Here is a 15,099-nt window from a genome sequence, read left to right as displayed (position 1 = left end):
ATTTGTTTGTAAGTATAGACAATGGTTTAGAATCATAATGTAGGAAGTATATTTTTATAACTATTTCTAAGATTTCTGATATATTGTTTTTTAATTTAATATCTGTAGAAAGAAAATAGGATTTAAGAATTTGGCAAATTCAATGAAACATGTTTGTATATTTGGTATTTTCCATAATTATCCTCATTTTGAAATCTTTGGCAAATTCAATGTGTTATTCTTTTTAAAAAATTCTTGTTCAAAGCATTAGTACACACATGTGTGTATGTGTGCATGTGTTTGTGTGTGTGTCTATATGTGTAAATGTATCTACAGCTCTACAGCAAATAAAAAAGTCCTAGTCATGACAAAATCATTTCTAAAAATGTGCACTGTTGGAATTTAGGACTGAAACAAAAGAACAGTTTCTTTGAATAGTGACGGGAAACTTGAGGATATTTGGTAACAGCAACAGCAACCCTTGGAAAAGCTCATAGGAACACCTTACTCAATCAGATTTGGATCCAAAGGTCTCTGTAGTTCAGGTTTGGGTTGGAATAGATTCTCCACATATGAAGAAACATAAAAGTAATCCTTCACTGATTTTCATTCACTAGGCAACCACTTCCTAAATCTGAATGCAATACCCTTTACTATGCCTCATTCTTTCCATGTTACTTTTGTGCATGTTATGTATCAACCCTGCTTTAATAATACTACCTTTATATATTTTAAGGAGCCAAAGAATAAACAAGCATTGATAGTTTTCTCAACATATAAGTGCCAAGAATCACTACTCCCGAGCAGATAAGATATGGAAAATCAGAATAAAACCTTAGTGAGACATTTAATTTGATTCTACACATACTCAACATTCAAAGTCTGGCCACAGACAATGTGGAAATTGTACTCCTTTTTCCCCTAAAATGTTACAATACAGTATGTGTACAGCTATATAATTTTCTAATATAATAAAATTGTGATATATATATTTTATCATGAAAGTCATAGTTCCAAGATTTTTCTAAAATAGAATATATGCCATACTTTTGTGTTAGGTACCCCATCACTATATTTGTACCTTTTATACCTCATATCCTATTTTTTTATTTTAAAATAGTATTATTACATATCTCTACCAGAAACATAAAAATGCTATGGGCAATTTGAGAAAGACCATATTAAATCCTGCTTGGGGTGGGGGGGGGGGTAGGGGAGGGAATTGAGGCCTAGGAAAGCTCCTTGCAGAAAGTGAAGTTCACTGTTCAAAAGTCTGCTTATTTAGAGATTGTTTTTCAGGTTTACATTAGAGAATTCAAACCTCCAGCTACACTCTCACAGTTTGATTGTTATTGATGATAATTTTTTTTAATAGAAGCAAGAAACTAGATGATGCCACTCGAGTTTTGTTGGACTCACATAGTGTTTTCAAATATTTAGATTCTTCTAATATAAAAAAAGCAGAGTATTTCCTTAAAAAAGTTGTATTTCTAGCCTCCTTAAAAATCAAAGCATGTGGCAAAAGCAAACCCTCATTTCTACTCAGCAACTGTTGACTGCAGCACATCCATTCCCATGTGCCCACCCAGTCCACACCACTAATTTCACATGGGCAATATAATCACGGGAACTTTCACCCCTACTTGAGAAATTTAGAAAGAAAGGTTTGCCTCCTTCACTCTACATAATTCTGTACTATATATAATTCTACATTACTTATTAAAATAATATCATTAACTCAATTATAGTTATAACTATATTAATTATAATATGTCAATTATAGTAACTATATTAATTATATAACATTAACTTATAAAACGAGTAAAATGCTTCCCAGAATAGGGGTGCCTGGGTGGCTCAGTCAGTTAAGCGTCCGACTTCGGCTCAGGTCATGATCTCACAGTCCGTGGGTTCGAATTCCCCATCAGTCACTGTGTTGACACCTGAGAGCCTAGAGACTGCTTCGGATTCTGTGTCTAAACGTTAAATAAATAAATGTTAATTTTTTTAAATAAATAAATAAACAAACAACTGAGACTTGTCTGTGTCTCTCTGCCCCTCTCCTGCTTGCACTCTGTCTCTGTCTCCCAAAAATAATAAATAAATGTTAAAAATGTTTTTAAAAATTCTTCCAAGAATAAATAAAAGAAGTTGAAAACAGTTTATCCAAATTGATGAAGGATAAAGTTAATCCACTTACTTATAATTTCTAAATCCTTAAACTATGGTTTTCATAATAACTTGACCCTAAATAGTTTGATGGAAGTGGATAGAGTCTCTTTGTAAACCCTGAAGAATTTGTTAAAGAGTATGCAGGTAGATGGGAAATAAATGTATACATAATGTCTAATACAATCAAGTAAGTTAGATATATTCATCAAAGAGTTTAATAAGATTGATCTAAGTTTAGATTCCCATGGTGGAAGCAAGAAGCAAACCCAGTATTTTCAGTTACCAGCATATTTTTTGCTAGAGAAAAAGTTCAAACTAATCTAAATGATGCAGAAGATATTCAAAACTCTCAGAATTCAGGGGTGCCTGGGTGGCGCAGTCGGTTGGGCGTCCAACTTCAGCCAGGTCACAATCTCGCGGTCCGTGAGTTTGAGCCCCGCGTCAGGTTCTGGGCTGATGGCTCAGAACCTGGAGCCTGTTTCCGATTCTGTGTCTCCCTCTCTCTCTTCCCCTCCCCCGTTCATGCTCTGTCTCTCTCTGTCCCAAAAATAAATAAATGTTGAAAAAAAAAAATTTCAAAACTCTCAGAATTCATTTTATCTAATTCTCATGATGTGGAGGCCATTATGTCTAATCTATGTATCACATATTTGTGATCTTGTTATGCTTCTGTTAGTATGGACACTTGGTTTTTCTTCTAAACTATTTCCCCAACTATCAAAAGAGTTTTTGTTGTTGCTATTTGTGTTTTAGTGCATCTTGCTGACAAAGCTGCCTTCCAGGAATTATACACTGGACTTCTCTCCCTCCTTTCTTCTGCATGAGCTAGTCAAGGTTTAATTCGCATAACTTAGTGAGCGGCTTATGCCAGAACCCAAGAACCTGCCTAAAAACTTCCTAGTATTTTAATGTAGAGTCCCCAAGAACATAACTCTATTTTACAAGTATTTTTTCAGTGAATGATAGTGTTCTTATAATTTCCAAAATTGTATCTAATTTTCTAGGTAAAACATATAAGTTATAGATTGATATATGAATTATCAAGATAATACTCATTAGTTCAAGAAAGCTCAAAGCCCTAAGCCACATATTTCTGATAATTTTTTTCTATTAAGCAAAAGTATCTGAACTAATTTAGATCTAGACTCATAAAACAGACATTTGTTTTAAAGTTATTTTTATCTTTTATGCCTTTAGTAAGTTCATATGTAAATGTTTTAGCAAATTAAATATTCTGAAGAGGATGTAGAGTAGCATTTCTTCAAATATGGTCCTTGAAAATATTTCTGAAGAATGTTAATTTGTGTTCAGCAAATATAGAGTTTTTGTACAAAAAGAAAATAGCGCTGCCAACCAATACATATCCTAAATGCAAACTGATAAATCAGAAGTAGCCATTTTCTCAATTCTTTAAGCCAAATGAAAAGAAATGAAACTTTTATTATAGGTAAACATGTTAATTTGATTTTCTTTCCTATCCCTCCTAAAGTCTATCTGCACATGTTGCTGAGTGAACTTGACTAATTGTCATATTTCAAATATAAATCAAATATATTAATTTAGCCAAAAGAGTGAGGCGATTCAATAAAGAGAGTATTTGATTAAAATAAAATGCCACGGCCTCCACAGTGCTTTCTGTTACAGTCCAAATCTAGAAAAGTTCCCCATAATGTTCTTATAAAGTGGAATTATCTCCTCACTTTCTGAAGTTACAGCATTGTATCACTTGTGTATTAGACCATAAAAGAGTACATTTGGTTTTGAAACATGATGTATTATGTATATGGTTTCTCAAAAAGGTTATATTTTAAATATATTTTTGGGAAAAATATCAAGAAGGGTAAAAATCTAGGTTTTCTTATTGGGCTTAAGAAGAAACATATCTAATGTATATTTTCTACCTTTATTACATTCTGCAGTTTTTACTTCCTCTGTTATTCCATGATCCCAGATAGGTATCTAAACATAAGGAAGGCAGACTGTTTTCACAGCTGCTCTTACAGTTATACCTATGCACTGTAGACCACACAGGGGGATCACAATTGCTCGACCGTTAAAGCAATACCAAGTGATGTTTTACTCAAATGTATTTAATTGCCCTGCTTAGTGATAATTTCTGTGTACATGTACTCATCAGTATGGGACATATCACTAAGGAGATTTATTTTGAAGAATTATATTTTGGAGTAACATGAAAGGGAGGAACGGTACATAGCAACATCATAAAATAATTAAAGTCTCATGTTCTAGAAAGTAAAAAGGTGATTGATTGTGTCCGTTGTGCCCAAGAACATACCCAAGACATCTCAAACACACACTTAAGATAAGAAAGAAATAAGTGCAAGTAGAAGCCAAAGTGTCATCATGGAAGACGATATTCTGCTTGCCAAAGTATTTCTCAGTGCATTCAAGTGAATCACACCATTTCCATGTCTATTATTCAGTTCACATTATCACATCCATTACACATACACACACACACACACACACCCTTCATAACCAAAATCTGTCATCTGTCAATAAAGTGAAACAAAAGGAAAAACAAAACAAACAAACAAACACACCCAAAATACTACATTTAACATACATTGAGCATCTCAAAAGCCAGAATCCATCTCTATGATCAATTTCATCTTCCAAACATATGTAGCCTTAGAACCAACATCTACCTATCTTTAACAAAAAGGTGAAAAGCCTCCCGGGCATTTGAAGGTATAAAATGGAATGTTCTGCCACTTTTTTTAAGTTTTTAAGAATATGAAGATGGGAATTGAATATTTCAATATGCTGTTTCACTTCTCGAAGGTTATCTTTGAAAATGGCTTTTAAGAAAGAAGAGATCAATTGACTCATAGCTATGAAATATCAAAACACAAGAACTAACACTTTGATTTCTATTTCACTATTTCATTGAACATTCAGGATGGTTTACAGGTTTATTTAATTCCACAGAGAAGTAAGGCCAAACCACTAAAGAGAAAAATATCAGCTTTTTATGCCAGATTGCTTCTAATAATCCCCAAGAAGGTTTTGTACCAAAAAATGTGCAGCCAAGACTCAGTTGCTTAATTTATTTATTAAAAAAAAAATAACATCTATTTATTTTTGAGAGAGAGAGACAGAACGTGATCAGGGAAGGGGCAGAGAGAGAGAGAGAGAGAGAGAGACAGCATCGAAAGCAGGCTTCAGGCTCTGAGCTATCAGCACAGAGCCCAACGTGGGGCTTGAACTCATGTACTACGAGATCAGGACCTGAGCCAAAGTTGAAGGCTTAACCGACTGAGCCACCCAAGCACCACTTAGTTGCTTTTTTATTAAGTAGCTCATGGAACTAATTGATCCTACTCTACTACAACAATCTAAAGGTTTTTTTTTTTTTTTTTTGAAAATCAGCTTCCCAGTATGGATCTACCTCATCTCACCTGCAGTTGTTTTTGCCTATATAATTTTAAGAAGCCTGATAAAGATGCTTATTTTTAATAAAAATAACTGATATTCTTTACATTTTACCCTTTTTTAAAGTCTTTTAAATGTGCCAACACATTTAATTTGAAAACTACATTATGACATATATAAAATTAAAGATAATTCAAAGATGAGAAACTGACTGAAAGAGAGCTCAGGTTCTTTCTGCAAAGTCACATTGCTAGTACAGTGGCAGAGTATGAATCTGAACTCCAGCAGACTGGCCTATGAGCCTATCCTCATAAATACAGTGTTAATCTGCCTCTATGCTTAGTGTCCACTCTTTTAAAACCCTAACAAAAGATAACATTAACTGTGGTCTACAAAGAAAGGCTGTTTGATCCATCTATATTTATCCCGAACATCAAAAGGATTCTGAATGTGCACAGAATTCTCTAAAAAAATGAAATGCTCTGGTTTATGTCTGAAAATAAATATTAAAGATTAGAATAACCAAAGGCTAGGAGCAACATGCTAAGTCTCTAACTATCTGAATCTAGAAGACTTGTAAAAAAACACTATAAGCAAAATAAAAAAGATATGTGAAACAAGGAAAATAATAGGTAAAATACAAACGTTCTCCTAAAGCAGATTTATATGACACTACTAACATTTATCAGCCAAAACCATGTAATGATAATATTTAAAATGACACATATAGTGAGCACGATGTTTTACAATTTTTGAACTTCATTCACAAACATTCGGGCTGTTGAGCCTCACAGTTTCCATGCGGTGGGAAGATGGAGATAGGCCTTCTTACAAAGGTAAGAAAATTGATATGAAGATTGTCTGATAGCTACTTGGTAACATATTTTCAATCTTTTATCATCAGTTATTTTTGCATAAAAATGTTTTTTGAAAATACAATCCTATATACTTTAAGAAAACATAAACTGCGAATAATAAGTGACAGAGCTCTAGCCACAAACTTGATCCATTTCAATTTGAATCTTCAAAAATTTATTTTGGATTCTTCTATATCAGGAATACACAGCATTTTCCCAAAGTCAACTTTCATCAATATTTAATTGTAACTTGATCTCTAGCACCTCTTTTTACTTTTTTTAACTTTCTCTTAGTTAGGTTTCTTCCAACAAAACTCAACTTGATACAAAAACTTCTATCCTTAGAGTTGAAGACATCAGAATATTTGTTGATCTAAAAGAAAACATCCACCAAGGTTGAATTTTTCATTTTTCATTTGGCTGTTTAGCAACATATAGGCATAGCTGTATTCCAGAGACATGATAGTATTTTTATTTTAAATATTTTATTTTTCTCCCAATTCTTCAATTCTTAAAGAGTCTTTTTTTTCTAAGCCCATTTTCTTCTTTTTTGGCTAATTTCAAAGGAGTGTTGTATTTTTACTAAGCCAAAGCAAACTCAATTGCAAAAGTGTTTTTCATTTATTTTAGATATATTAAGATTTCTGTGTGGGTGTCATGAAGTAAAAGTGTGCAGAATTAGCAACTTCTTTGTAGTTAAGATTTTTTTGAGATAAAATTTACCTACAGTGAAAAACGGAAATATGAAATGTGCATTTCAATGAATTTTAACAAATATATATACTAAAGTAACCAAACTACTGCTTGAGACACAGAACAATTCCATCACACCAGAAAATTTATTTTCCCCATTTTTAATGTCCATTACCCACTGGCAAATACAATTCTGATTTCTATCACCATATATTTTTAGTATTATACACTATTATTGAGCTTAATATAAATGATTCTTTTCAAATTAGTGTTGTGTATGGTATAAAGCAGGAGAAGAGTATTATTTTTTCCCATTCATTTTTCCAGTTTTCCAAGTTCCATATGTTAAAAAAGACTTTCTTTACATATATTGGATATTAACTTCTAATGGACATATCACTTGCAAATATCTTCCCCCATTCAGTAGGCTGCCTTTTTGTTTTGTTGATGGTTTCCTCTGCTGTGTGAAAGGGCTTTATTTTGATGTAGTCCCAATAATTTATTCTTGCTTTTGTTGCCCTTGCCTTAGGAGACATATCTAGAAAAGTGCTGCTACAGCCTATGTCAGAAAAATTACTGCCTGTGTTATCTTCTAGGATTTATATAGTTTTAGCTCTCATGTTTAGTCTTTTATCCATTTTGATCTTATTTTTGTGTGCAGTGTTAAAAGTTTCATTCTTTTACATGTAGCTGTCCAATTTTTCTCGTACCACTTATTGAAGAGACTAGCTTTTCCCCTTGGATATAGCTGTCTCCTTTGTCATAGTTTATTTGGCCATATCATCATGGGTTTATTTCTGGTGTCTTTATTTTGTTCTATTGATCTATGTGTCTATTTTTGTGCCAGCACCATACTACTTTGATTACTATAGCTTTGTAGGGTATCCTGAAATCTGAAATTGTAGTACCTCCAGCTTTTGTTATTCTCTCTTAAGGTTGTTTTGGCTATTTGGGGTCTTTTGTTCTACACAAATTTTAGTATTATTCTAGTTTTGTGAAAAATGCTATTGGTATTTGTTAGGAATTATATTAAATCCTTAGATTGCTTTGGATAATATGGATATTTTAAATTAAAAATAGAAATACCATATGATCCAATAATTCTACTGTTTGGTATTTAACCAAAGAAAATGAAAAGACTAATTTGAAAAGCTATATGTACCTCTATGTTTACTGCAGCGTTGTTTACAATAGCTAAGATATAAAAGCAACCATCAATGGACAGATGGATAAGGAAGATGTGACACACATATATAATATAATATAATATAATATAATATAATAGTATAAAATGGATGAGATTTTGTCATTTGAGACAACATGTATAAATCTGGGGTGAATTATGCTAAGTGAAATAAGTCATACTAAGAAAAACAATTACCATGTTAATCTAAAAAAAAAAAAAACAAAAAACAAAAAACCTCACCAAAACCCAAAAAACCCAAATCCCCCCAAACAAAAGAATAAACAAAAATTAGAATCAGACCTGTAAATACAGAGAACTGATGGTTGCCAGAGGTGGGGAGGAGGGGAATGGGCAAAATGTGTAAAGGGGAGAGGGAGATACAGGCTTCCAGTTACAGAGTTACTGAACATAGTAACTGGAAGCCTGTAAAAAAAGACACAGCATAAGGAATACAGTCAATGATATTATGGTAGCAGTGTATTGTGACAGATGGTAGCTACACTTGGGGTAAACATATCATAGTGTATAAATTTGTCAAATCACTATGTTGTACACCTGAAACTGATGTAACATTGTGTGTCAACTATATTCAAAAAAAACACAAAAAACAAAAAACACTTTCTTTCTCCATAGAATTGACTTGGTGCCTAGGCTAAAAATTGGATATATAAGGGCACATTTATGAACTCGCTATTTTGTTGATCTAATTATCTACTCTTATGCTGAAAGCACACTCTCTTTATTGTTGTAGCTTTGCAGTAACTCTGGAATTCATGTAGTGTAATTCTTTCAACATTGTTCTTATTATTTGCACTATTGTTAATACCATGAATTGACATGTTATTTAAGCTTGATATTTTCTATTGAAAACCAGTTGGAATTTTGACTGCAGACTTTGAAGCTCTATATCATTTGAGAGACAATTAAGTTAATATTAATAATATGGAATCTTGAGTGTATGTAATTAGTATTATAAGTCATCTTTAATTTCTCTTACCAATTCTCTTTTTATTTTCAAGAGCACAGGTCTTAGACATATTTCCTAAACCTTACCTAATATTTCATAGATAGATAGATAGATAGATGTATTTTAAAACAGTAATTAAACCATTTCTATTTCCATGTGTCATTTTCTATACTATATGAATAAAGGTAATATTTATTTACCTTTTATCCTATGAGTTTACCAATTTATTTGTGGGGGGCCAGGCCCCGGTGCCAGGCTGAGACCGGGTCAAGCAATGTTCCCCGTTGACTCAAGCCAACCCGGTGGTCCCCCATCCCATTCATGTGGGAGGCCGGGCCCCAGCGCCAGGCTGAGACCGGGTCCAGCAACGTTCCCTGTTGACTCAAGCCAAGCCGGTGGTTCCCCTTCCCATTCCCCCACTTTCAAGGGCATACAAAAGCCTTGTCAAGGCTAAGAAAGTTAATTCCTGAAGCCTATGGTCTGCAGGTGTTGGCAGTAATGCTACCTCCCTTTTTCTACCCCGAGTCAGATAGAAACAAACATGGGAATTGTGTTTTGCTAGCAATCTTATCAACAAGGTCTTGTGACCCGTCTAGAAAATGCACAAGAAACACAGAACTAAATGTTTTGGTGGGCAGCGATTATGTGAAACCTGTTTATTCTTAGAATGGCCTGACCCATGAGTCTGGATATAAAAGATTGTGTACAGCAACAATAAAGCTGTCACTTGGGCCATCAGCCCAGGGGACCCTCCTGTTCCCAAACTTTCTCTTCTCTCTTTTTTCTTGCATTCCCCTACCCTCAGGACCCTGACCTCGGTGTTTGTCGCGCCGGTCAGGACATTTATTTATTCCAGTACTGGGGAGAGTAGGAAGCAGGAGAAAGGGGATTACTTAGAATAGTCTTATGTAAGGGGGAGGAACCAAGATGGCGGAATGGCATGGAAGTTTTTTGTGTGTCTCCCATCCATGAAATACAGCCAGACCAACACTAAACCATCCCACACACCTATAAAACTGATTGGAGGATTAACACAACAATCTGCACAACCTGAACCACAGAATTCAGCAGGTACGTGGCGCAGAGAGGTGAACTTGGGAAGAGAGAAGCCGGCGGTGGGCAGGGAGCTGACTCTGCAGGCAGACAGAGACGGAGACTGGGGTGAGGGGGGGAATACGGGAAAAGCACCCCTCCCCAAAAGCAGCTGGAGAGAAAGGGGAAAATTGGAAACAGCAGTAGGGACTGAACTAAAAAGGGAGAAAGGAGAAAGGAGAGGGTTTAAATTCCATTAAGACTGTAAACAGGGGAGCACAAAGGCTGCAACTCTGCAGCTCCATACCTGGCGGTGCTCTGGTGGGAAAGGTGAATCCCCAGGAACAGAGTGGGGTCCGGGAGGTTCTCGGGCCACACGAGAAAAGTGGTTCCATTGCTGGAAGGACATTTGGTAGAGACTGTTGAAGCCACCTGGTCCCAGCAGACCCCAGAAAACGGCCACATTCCCCGGTGCTGGAACAAGGTCATTAACTGTGAAGACTGGTGCCAGATGTGTGTTGTGATTTTCCACAATCCCTGAAACGTTGCTGCTACACTATCTCACGAACTTTTTCTGAGGCAGGCTGGCACCTGGCCACAGTCTTGGGGCACCAGCAGAAGCAGGGTCCAGCAGGCATTCCTAGGTGCAGCCAGCATTTGGCCATGGCATGGTGAGACCCTCCTGAAAAGGGGCAGAACAGGTCAAAGCCACAGACCCTCAGAAGTAAGGGGCCAGGGAAAAGAGCCGCATGCGAGACAAAACTCAAGAGAGAGGTACTGCCTGGGCTTGGTCATGGACAGTGAAGAAACGGGGAGTGGACGAAAGCTGAAGACAGAGGACGGGTGTGCGATTGCTGACTGCTGATCAGAGAGAAAAGTTCCCATACTAGAGACTGGGTAGGTGGGTGACACCATTTTCACCGCTCCCATGCATGCGCATACACACCTAGGAGCCCTGCAACAATCCACTCTGGTAACATAGCAGCACCATCTAGTGGAGAACAGAGCTGTTACACTGAACCCGCCCATTGGGCCAACCTCTCTCTTCAAGAACACAAATCTCATCGCCCACTCATGTGGACTATAAAATGCTACATAGTCTGACTTCTAGGGGAAAATGAAGAAATTTCGGTCCTATTTCAATTTGTTAGTAGGACCATCTAAACAATTTTCTTTCTTTTTTTTCTTTTTTTCTTTTTTTCTCCTTTACACTATACTTTTTATTGAATATAGAAAGAGAAAAACATTCATTTTTATTTTCAATTTTTATTAAAAATATTTTCAATTTTTTAACTATATTTTTTACTATTGTGTAATTTTTTTCAGATTCTATCTTACTTCCATCATTCTATTTTAGTCTACTTCAGTGGTTCACCTTTTCAAATTTTCAAATGATTTCCTTGTTTTCTTTTTTCTTTTTCTTTTTTCTCTTTTAAGTTCCTTTTTCCTGAATACAGAAAGTGAAAAACTGCATTTTAACTTTCAATTTCTATTAAAAATATTTTTCTTTAATTTATTACTATATTTTTTGCTATTATGTAATTTTTTTCGAATTCTATTTACTTCCATCATTTTATTTTAGTCTACTATAGTGTATTCACTTTTCAAATTTCCAAACGATTTCTTTTTTTCTCTTTTTGCTCTTTCTTCTTTCTTTTCTTTTTCTTGAATATAGAAAGAGAAAAAATTCCATTTTTATTTTTAATTTTTATTAAAAATATTTTGTTTAATTTTTTCCTACTATATTCTTTACTTTTGTGTAAATTTTTTCAAACTCTATTTTACTCCCATCATCTCATTTTACTCTACTTCAGTGTATTCATTTTTTCAAATTCTAAAATAATTTCCTTCGCACCCCCCCCCTTTTTTTTCTCTATCTCTCAAACCACTTTCAACACCAAGACCAAAACACACCTAGGATCTAGCATCATTTATTAGATTTTTTTTGCATGTGTGTTTTTAATTTTTTAATTTAATATACTTTTTTTACTTTGTTTAAGTTTAATTTTTCTACCTCATTAATTCCTTTTCTCCCTTCAAAATGACAAAATGAAGGAATTAGCCCCAAAATAAAGAGCAGAACGAAACGACAGTCAGGGATTTAACCAACACAGATACAAGCAAGATGTCTGAAACAGAATTTAGAATCACGATAATAAGAATACTAGCTGGAGTCAAAAATAGAAGAATCCCTTTCTGCAGAGATAAAAGAAGTAAAAAATAGAATGAAATTAAAAATGCTATAACTGAACTGCAATCATGGATGGATGCCGCGGTGGCAAGGATGGACAAGGCAGAACAGAGAATCAGCTATATAGAGGACAAACTTATAGAGAATAATGAAGCAAAGAAAAAGAGGGAGATTAAGGCAAAAGAGCAGGATTTAAGACTAAGAGAAATCAGTGGCTCATTAAAAAGGAACAACATCAGAATCATAGGGGTCCCAGAAGAGGAAGAGAGAGAAATAGGGGTAGGAGGGTTATGTGAGCAAATCATAGCACAAAACATTCCTAACCTGGGGAAAAACACAGACATCAAAATTCAGGAAGCACAGAGGACCCCCATTAGATTCAACAAAAACCGACCATCAACAAAGCGTATCATAGTGAAATTTACAAAACACTCAGGCAAGGAGACAATCATGAAAGCAGCAAGGGAAAAAAAAGTCCCTAACCTACAAGGGAAGACAGATCAGGTTTGCAGCAGACCTATCCACAGAAACTTGGCAGGCCAGAAAGGAGTGGCAGGATATATTCAGTGTGTGGAATCAGAAAAATATGCAGCCAAGAATTCTTTATCCAGCAAAGCTGTCATTCAAAATCAGAATTATAATTAAAATATAAATATAAACATAAAATATAAATCAAAATATAAAATATATATAATATAAAATCAAAATTTATATATATATATACACACACACCAAAATCAACAAAGATTAGAAAGGACCAGAGAACACCACCAGAAACTCCCAACTCTACAAGCATCATAATGGCATATATTCATATCTTTCAGTACTCACTCTAAAAGTCAATAGACTCAATGCTCCAATCAAAACACATAGGGTAACACAATGGATAAGAAAACAAGATCCATCTATATGCTGTTTACAAGAAACGCACTTTAGACCTAAAGACACCTTCAGATTGAAAATAAAGGGATGGAGAACCACCTATCATGCTAATGGTCAACAAAAGAGAGCCGGAATAGCCATACTTATATAAGACAATCTAGACTTTAAACGAAAGACTGTATCAAGAGATGAAGAAGGGCATTATATCATAATTAAGGGGTCTATCCACCAAGAAGACCTAACAATTGTAAACATTTTTGTGCCAAATGTGGAAGCACATAAATATATACATTAGTTGATCACAAACATAAAGAAACTCATCAATAGTAATACCATAATAGTAGGAGACTTCAACACCCCACTCACAACAATGGACAGATCATCTAATCAAAAATTCAACAAGGAAACAATGGCTTTGAATGACACACTAGACCAGATGGACTTAACAATACATTCAGAACATTTCATCCTAAAGAAGCAGAATATACATTCTTCTCCAGTGCACATGGAATGTTCTCCAGAATAGACCATATACTGGTACACAAATCAGCCCTAAGTAAGTACAAAAAGATCAAGATCATACTGCACGTATTTTCAGACCACAACTCTATGAAACTCGAAATCAACCACGAGAAAAAATTTGGACAGGTAACAAATACTTGGAGACTAAAGAACATCCTACTAAAGAATGAATGGGCTAACCAAGCAGTTAAAGAGGAAATTAAAAGGTACGTGGAAGTCAATGAAAATGTTAAAACCACAACCCAAAACCTCTGGGATGCAGCAAAGGCAGTCATAAGAGGAAAGTATATAGCAATCCAGGCCTTCCTAAAGAAGGAAGAAGGATCTCAGATTCACAACCTAACCTTATGCCTTAAGGAGCTGGAAAAAGAACAGCAAATAAAACCCCAAACCAGCAGAAGACAGGAAATAATAAAGATTAGAGCAGAAATTAATGCTATCAAAACCAAACCAAACCAAACCAAACAAAACAAAACCAGTAGAACAGATCAATGAAACCTGAAGCTGGTTCTTTGAAAGAATTAACAAAATTGATAAACCACTAGCCAGTTTGATCAAAAAGAAAAGGAAAGGACCCAAAAATAAAATCAAGAATGAAAGAGGAGAGATCCCCACCAACACAGCAGAAATCAAAACAATAATAAGAGAATATTATAAGAAATTATATGCAATAAAATGGGCAATCTGGAAGAAATGGACAAATTCCTAGAAACATATACACTACCAAAACTGAAACAGGAAGAAATAGAAAATTTGAACAGACCCAAAACAAGTAAGGAAATTGAATTAGTAATCAAACACCTGCCAAAAAACAAGAGTCCAGGGCCAGATGGCATTCCAGGAGAATTCTACCAAACATTTAAGGAAGAGTTAACACCTATTCTCTTGAAGCTGTTCCAAAAAATAGAAACGGAAGGAAAATTTCCAAACTCTTTCTCTGAAGCCAGCATGACCTTGATTCCAAAACCAGATGGAGACCCCACTAAAAAGGATAACTATAGACCAAATTCCCTGATGACCATGAATGCAAAAATCCTCAACAAGATATTAGCCAACCGGATCCAACAATACAGTAAAAAAATCATACACCACGACCAAGCGGGATTTATACCTGGGATGCAGGGCTGGTTTGATACCCACAAAACAATTAACGTGATTCATCAAGTCAATAAAAGAAAGGACAAGAACCATATGATCCTCTCAACAGATGCAGAGAAAGCAT

This window comes from Panthera leo, chromosome B1 (genome assembly GCF_018350215.1).
Source record: "Panthera leo isolate Ple1 chromosome B1, P.leo_Ple1_pat1.1, whole genome shotgun sequence".
Lineage (NCBI taxonomy): Eukaryota > Metazoa > Chordata > Mammalia > Carnivora > Felidae > Panthera > Panthera leo.
This window is presented reverse-complemented; position numbering follows the sequence as displayed.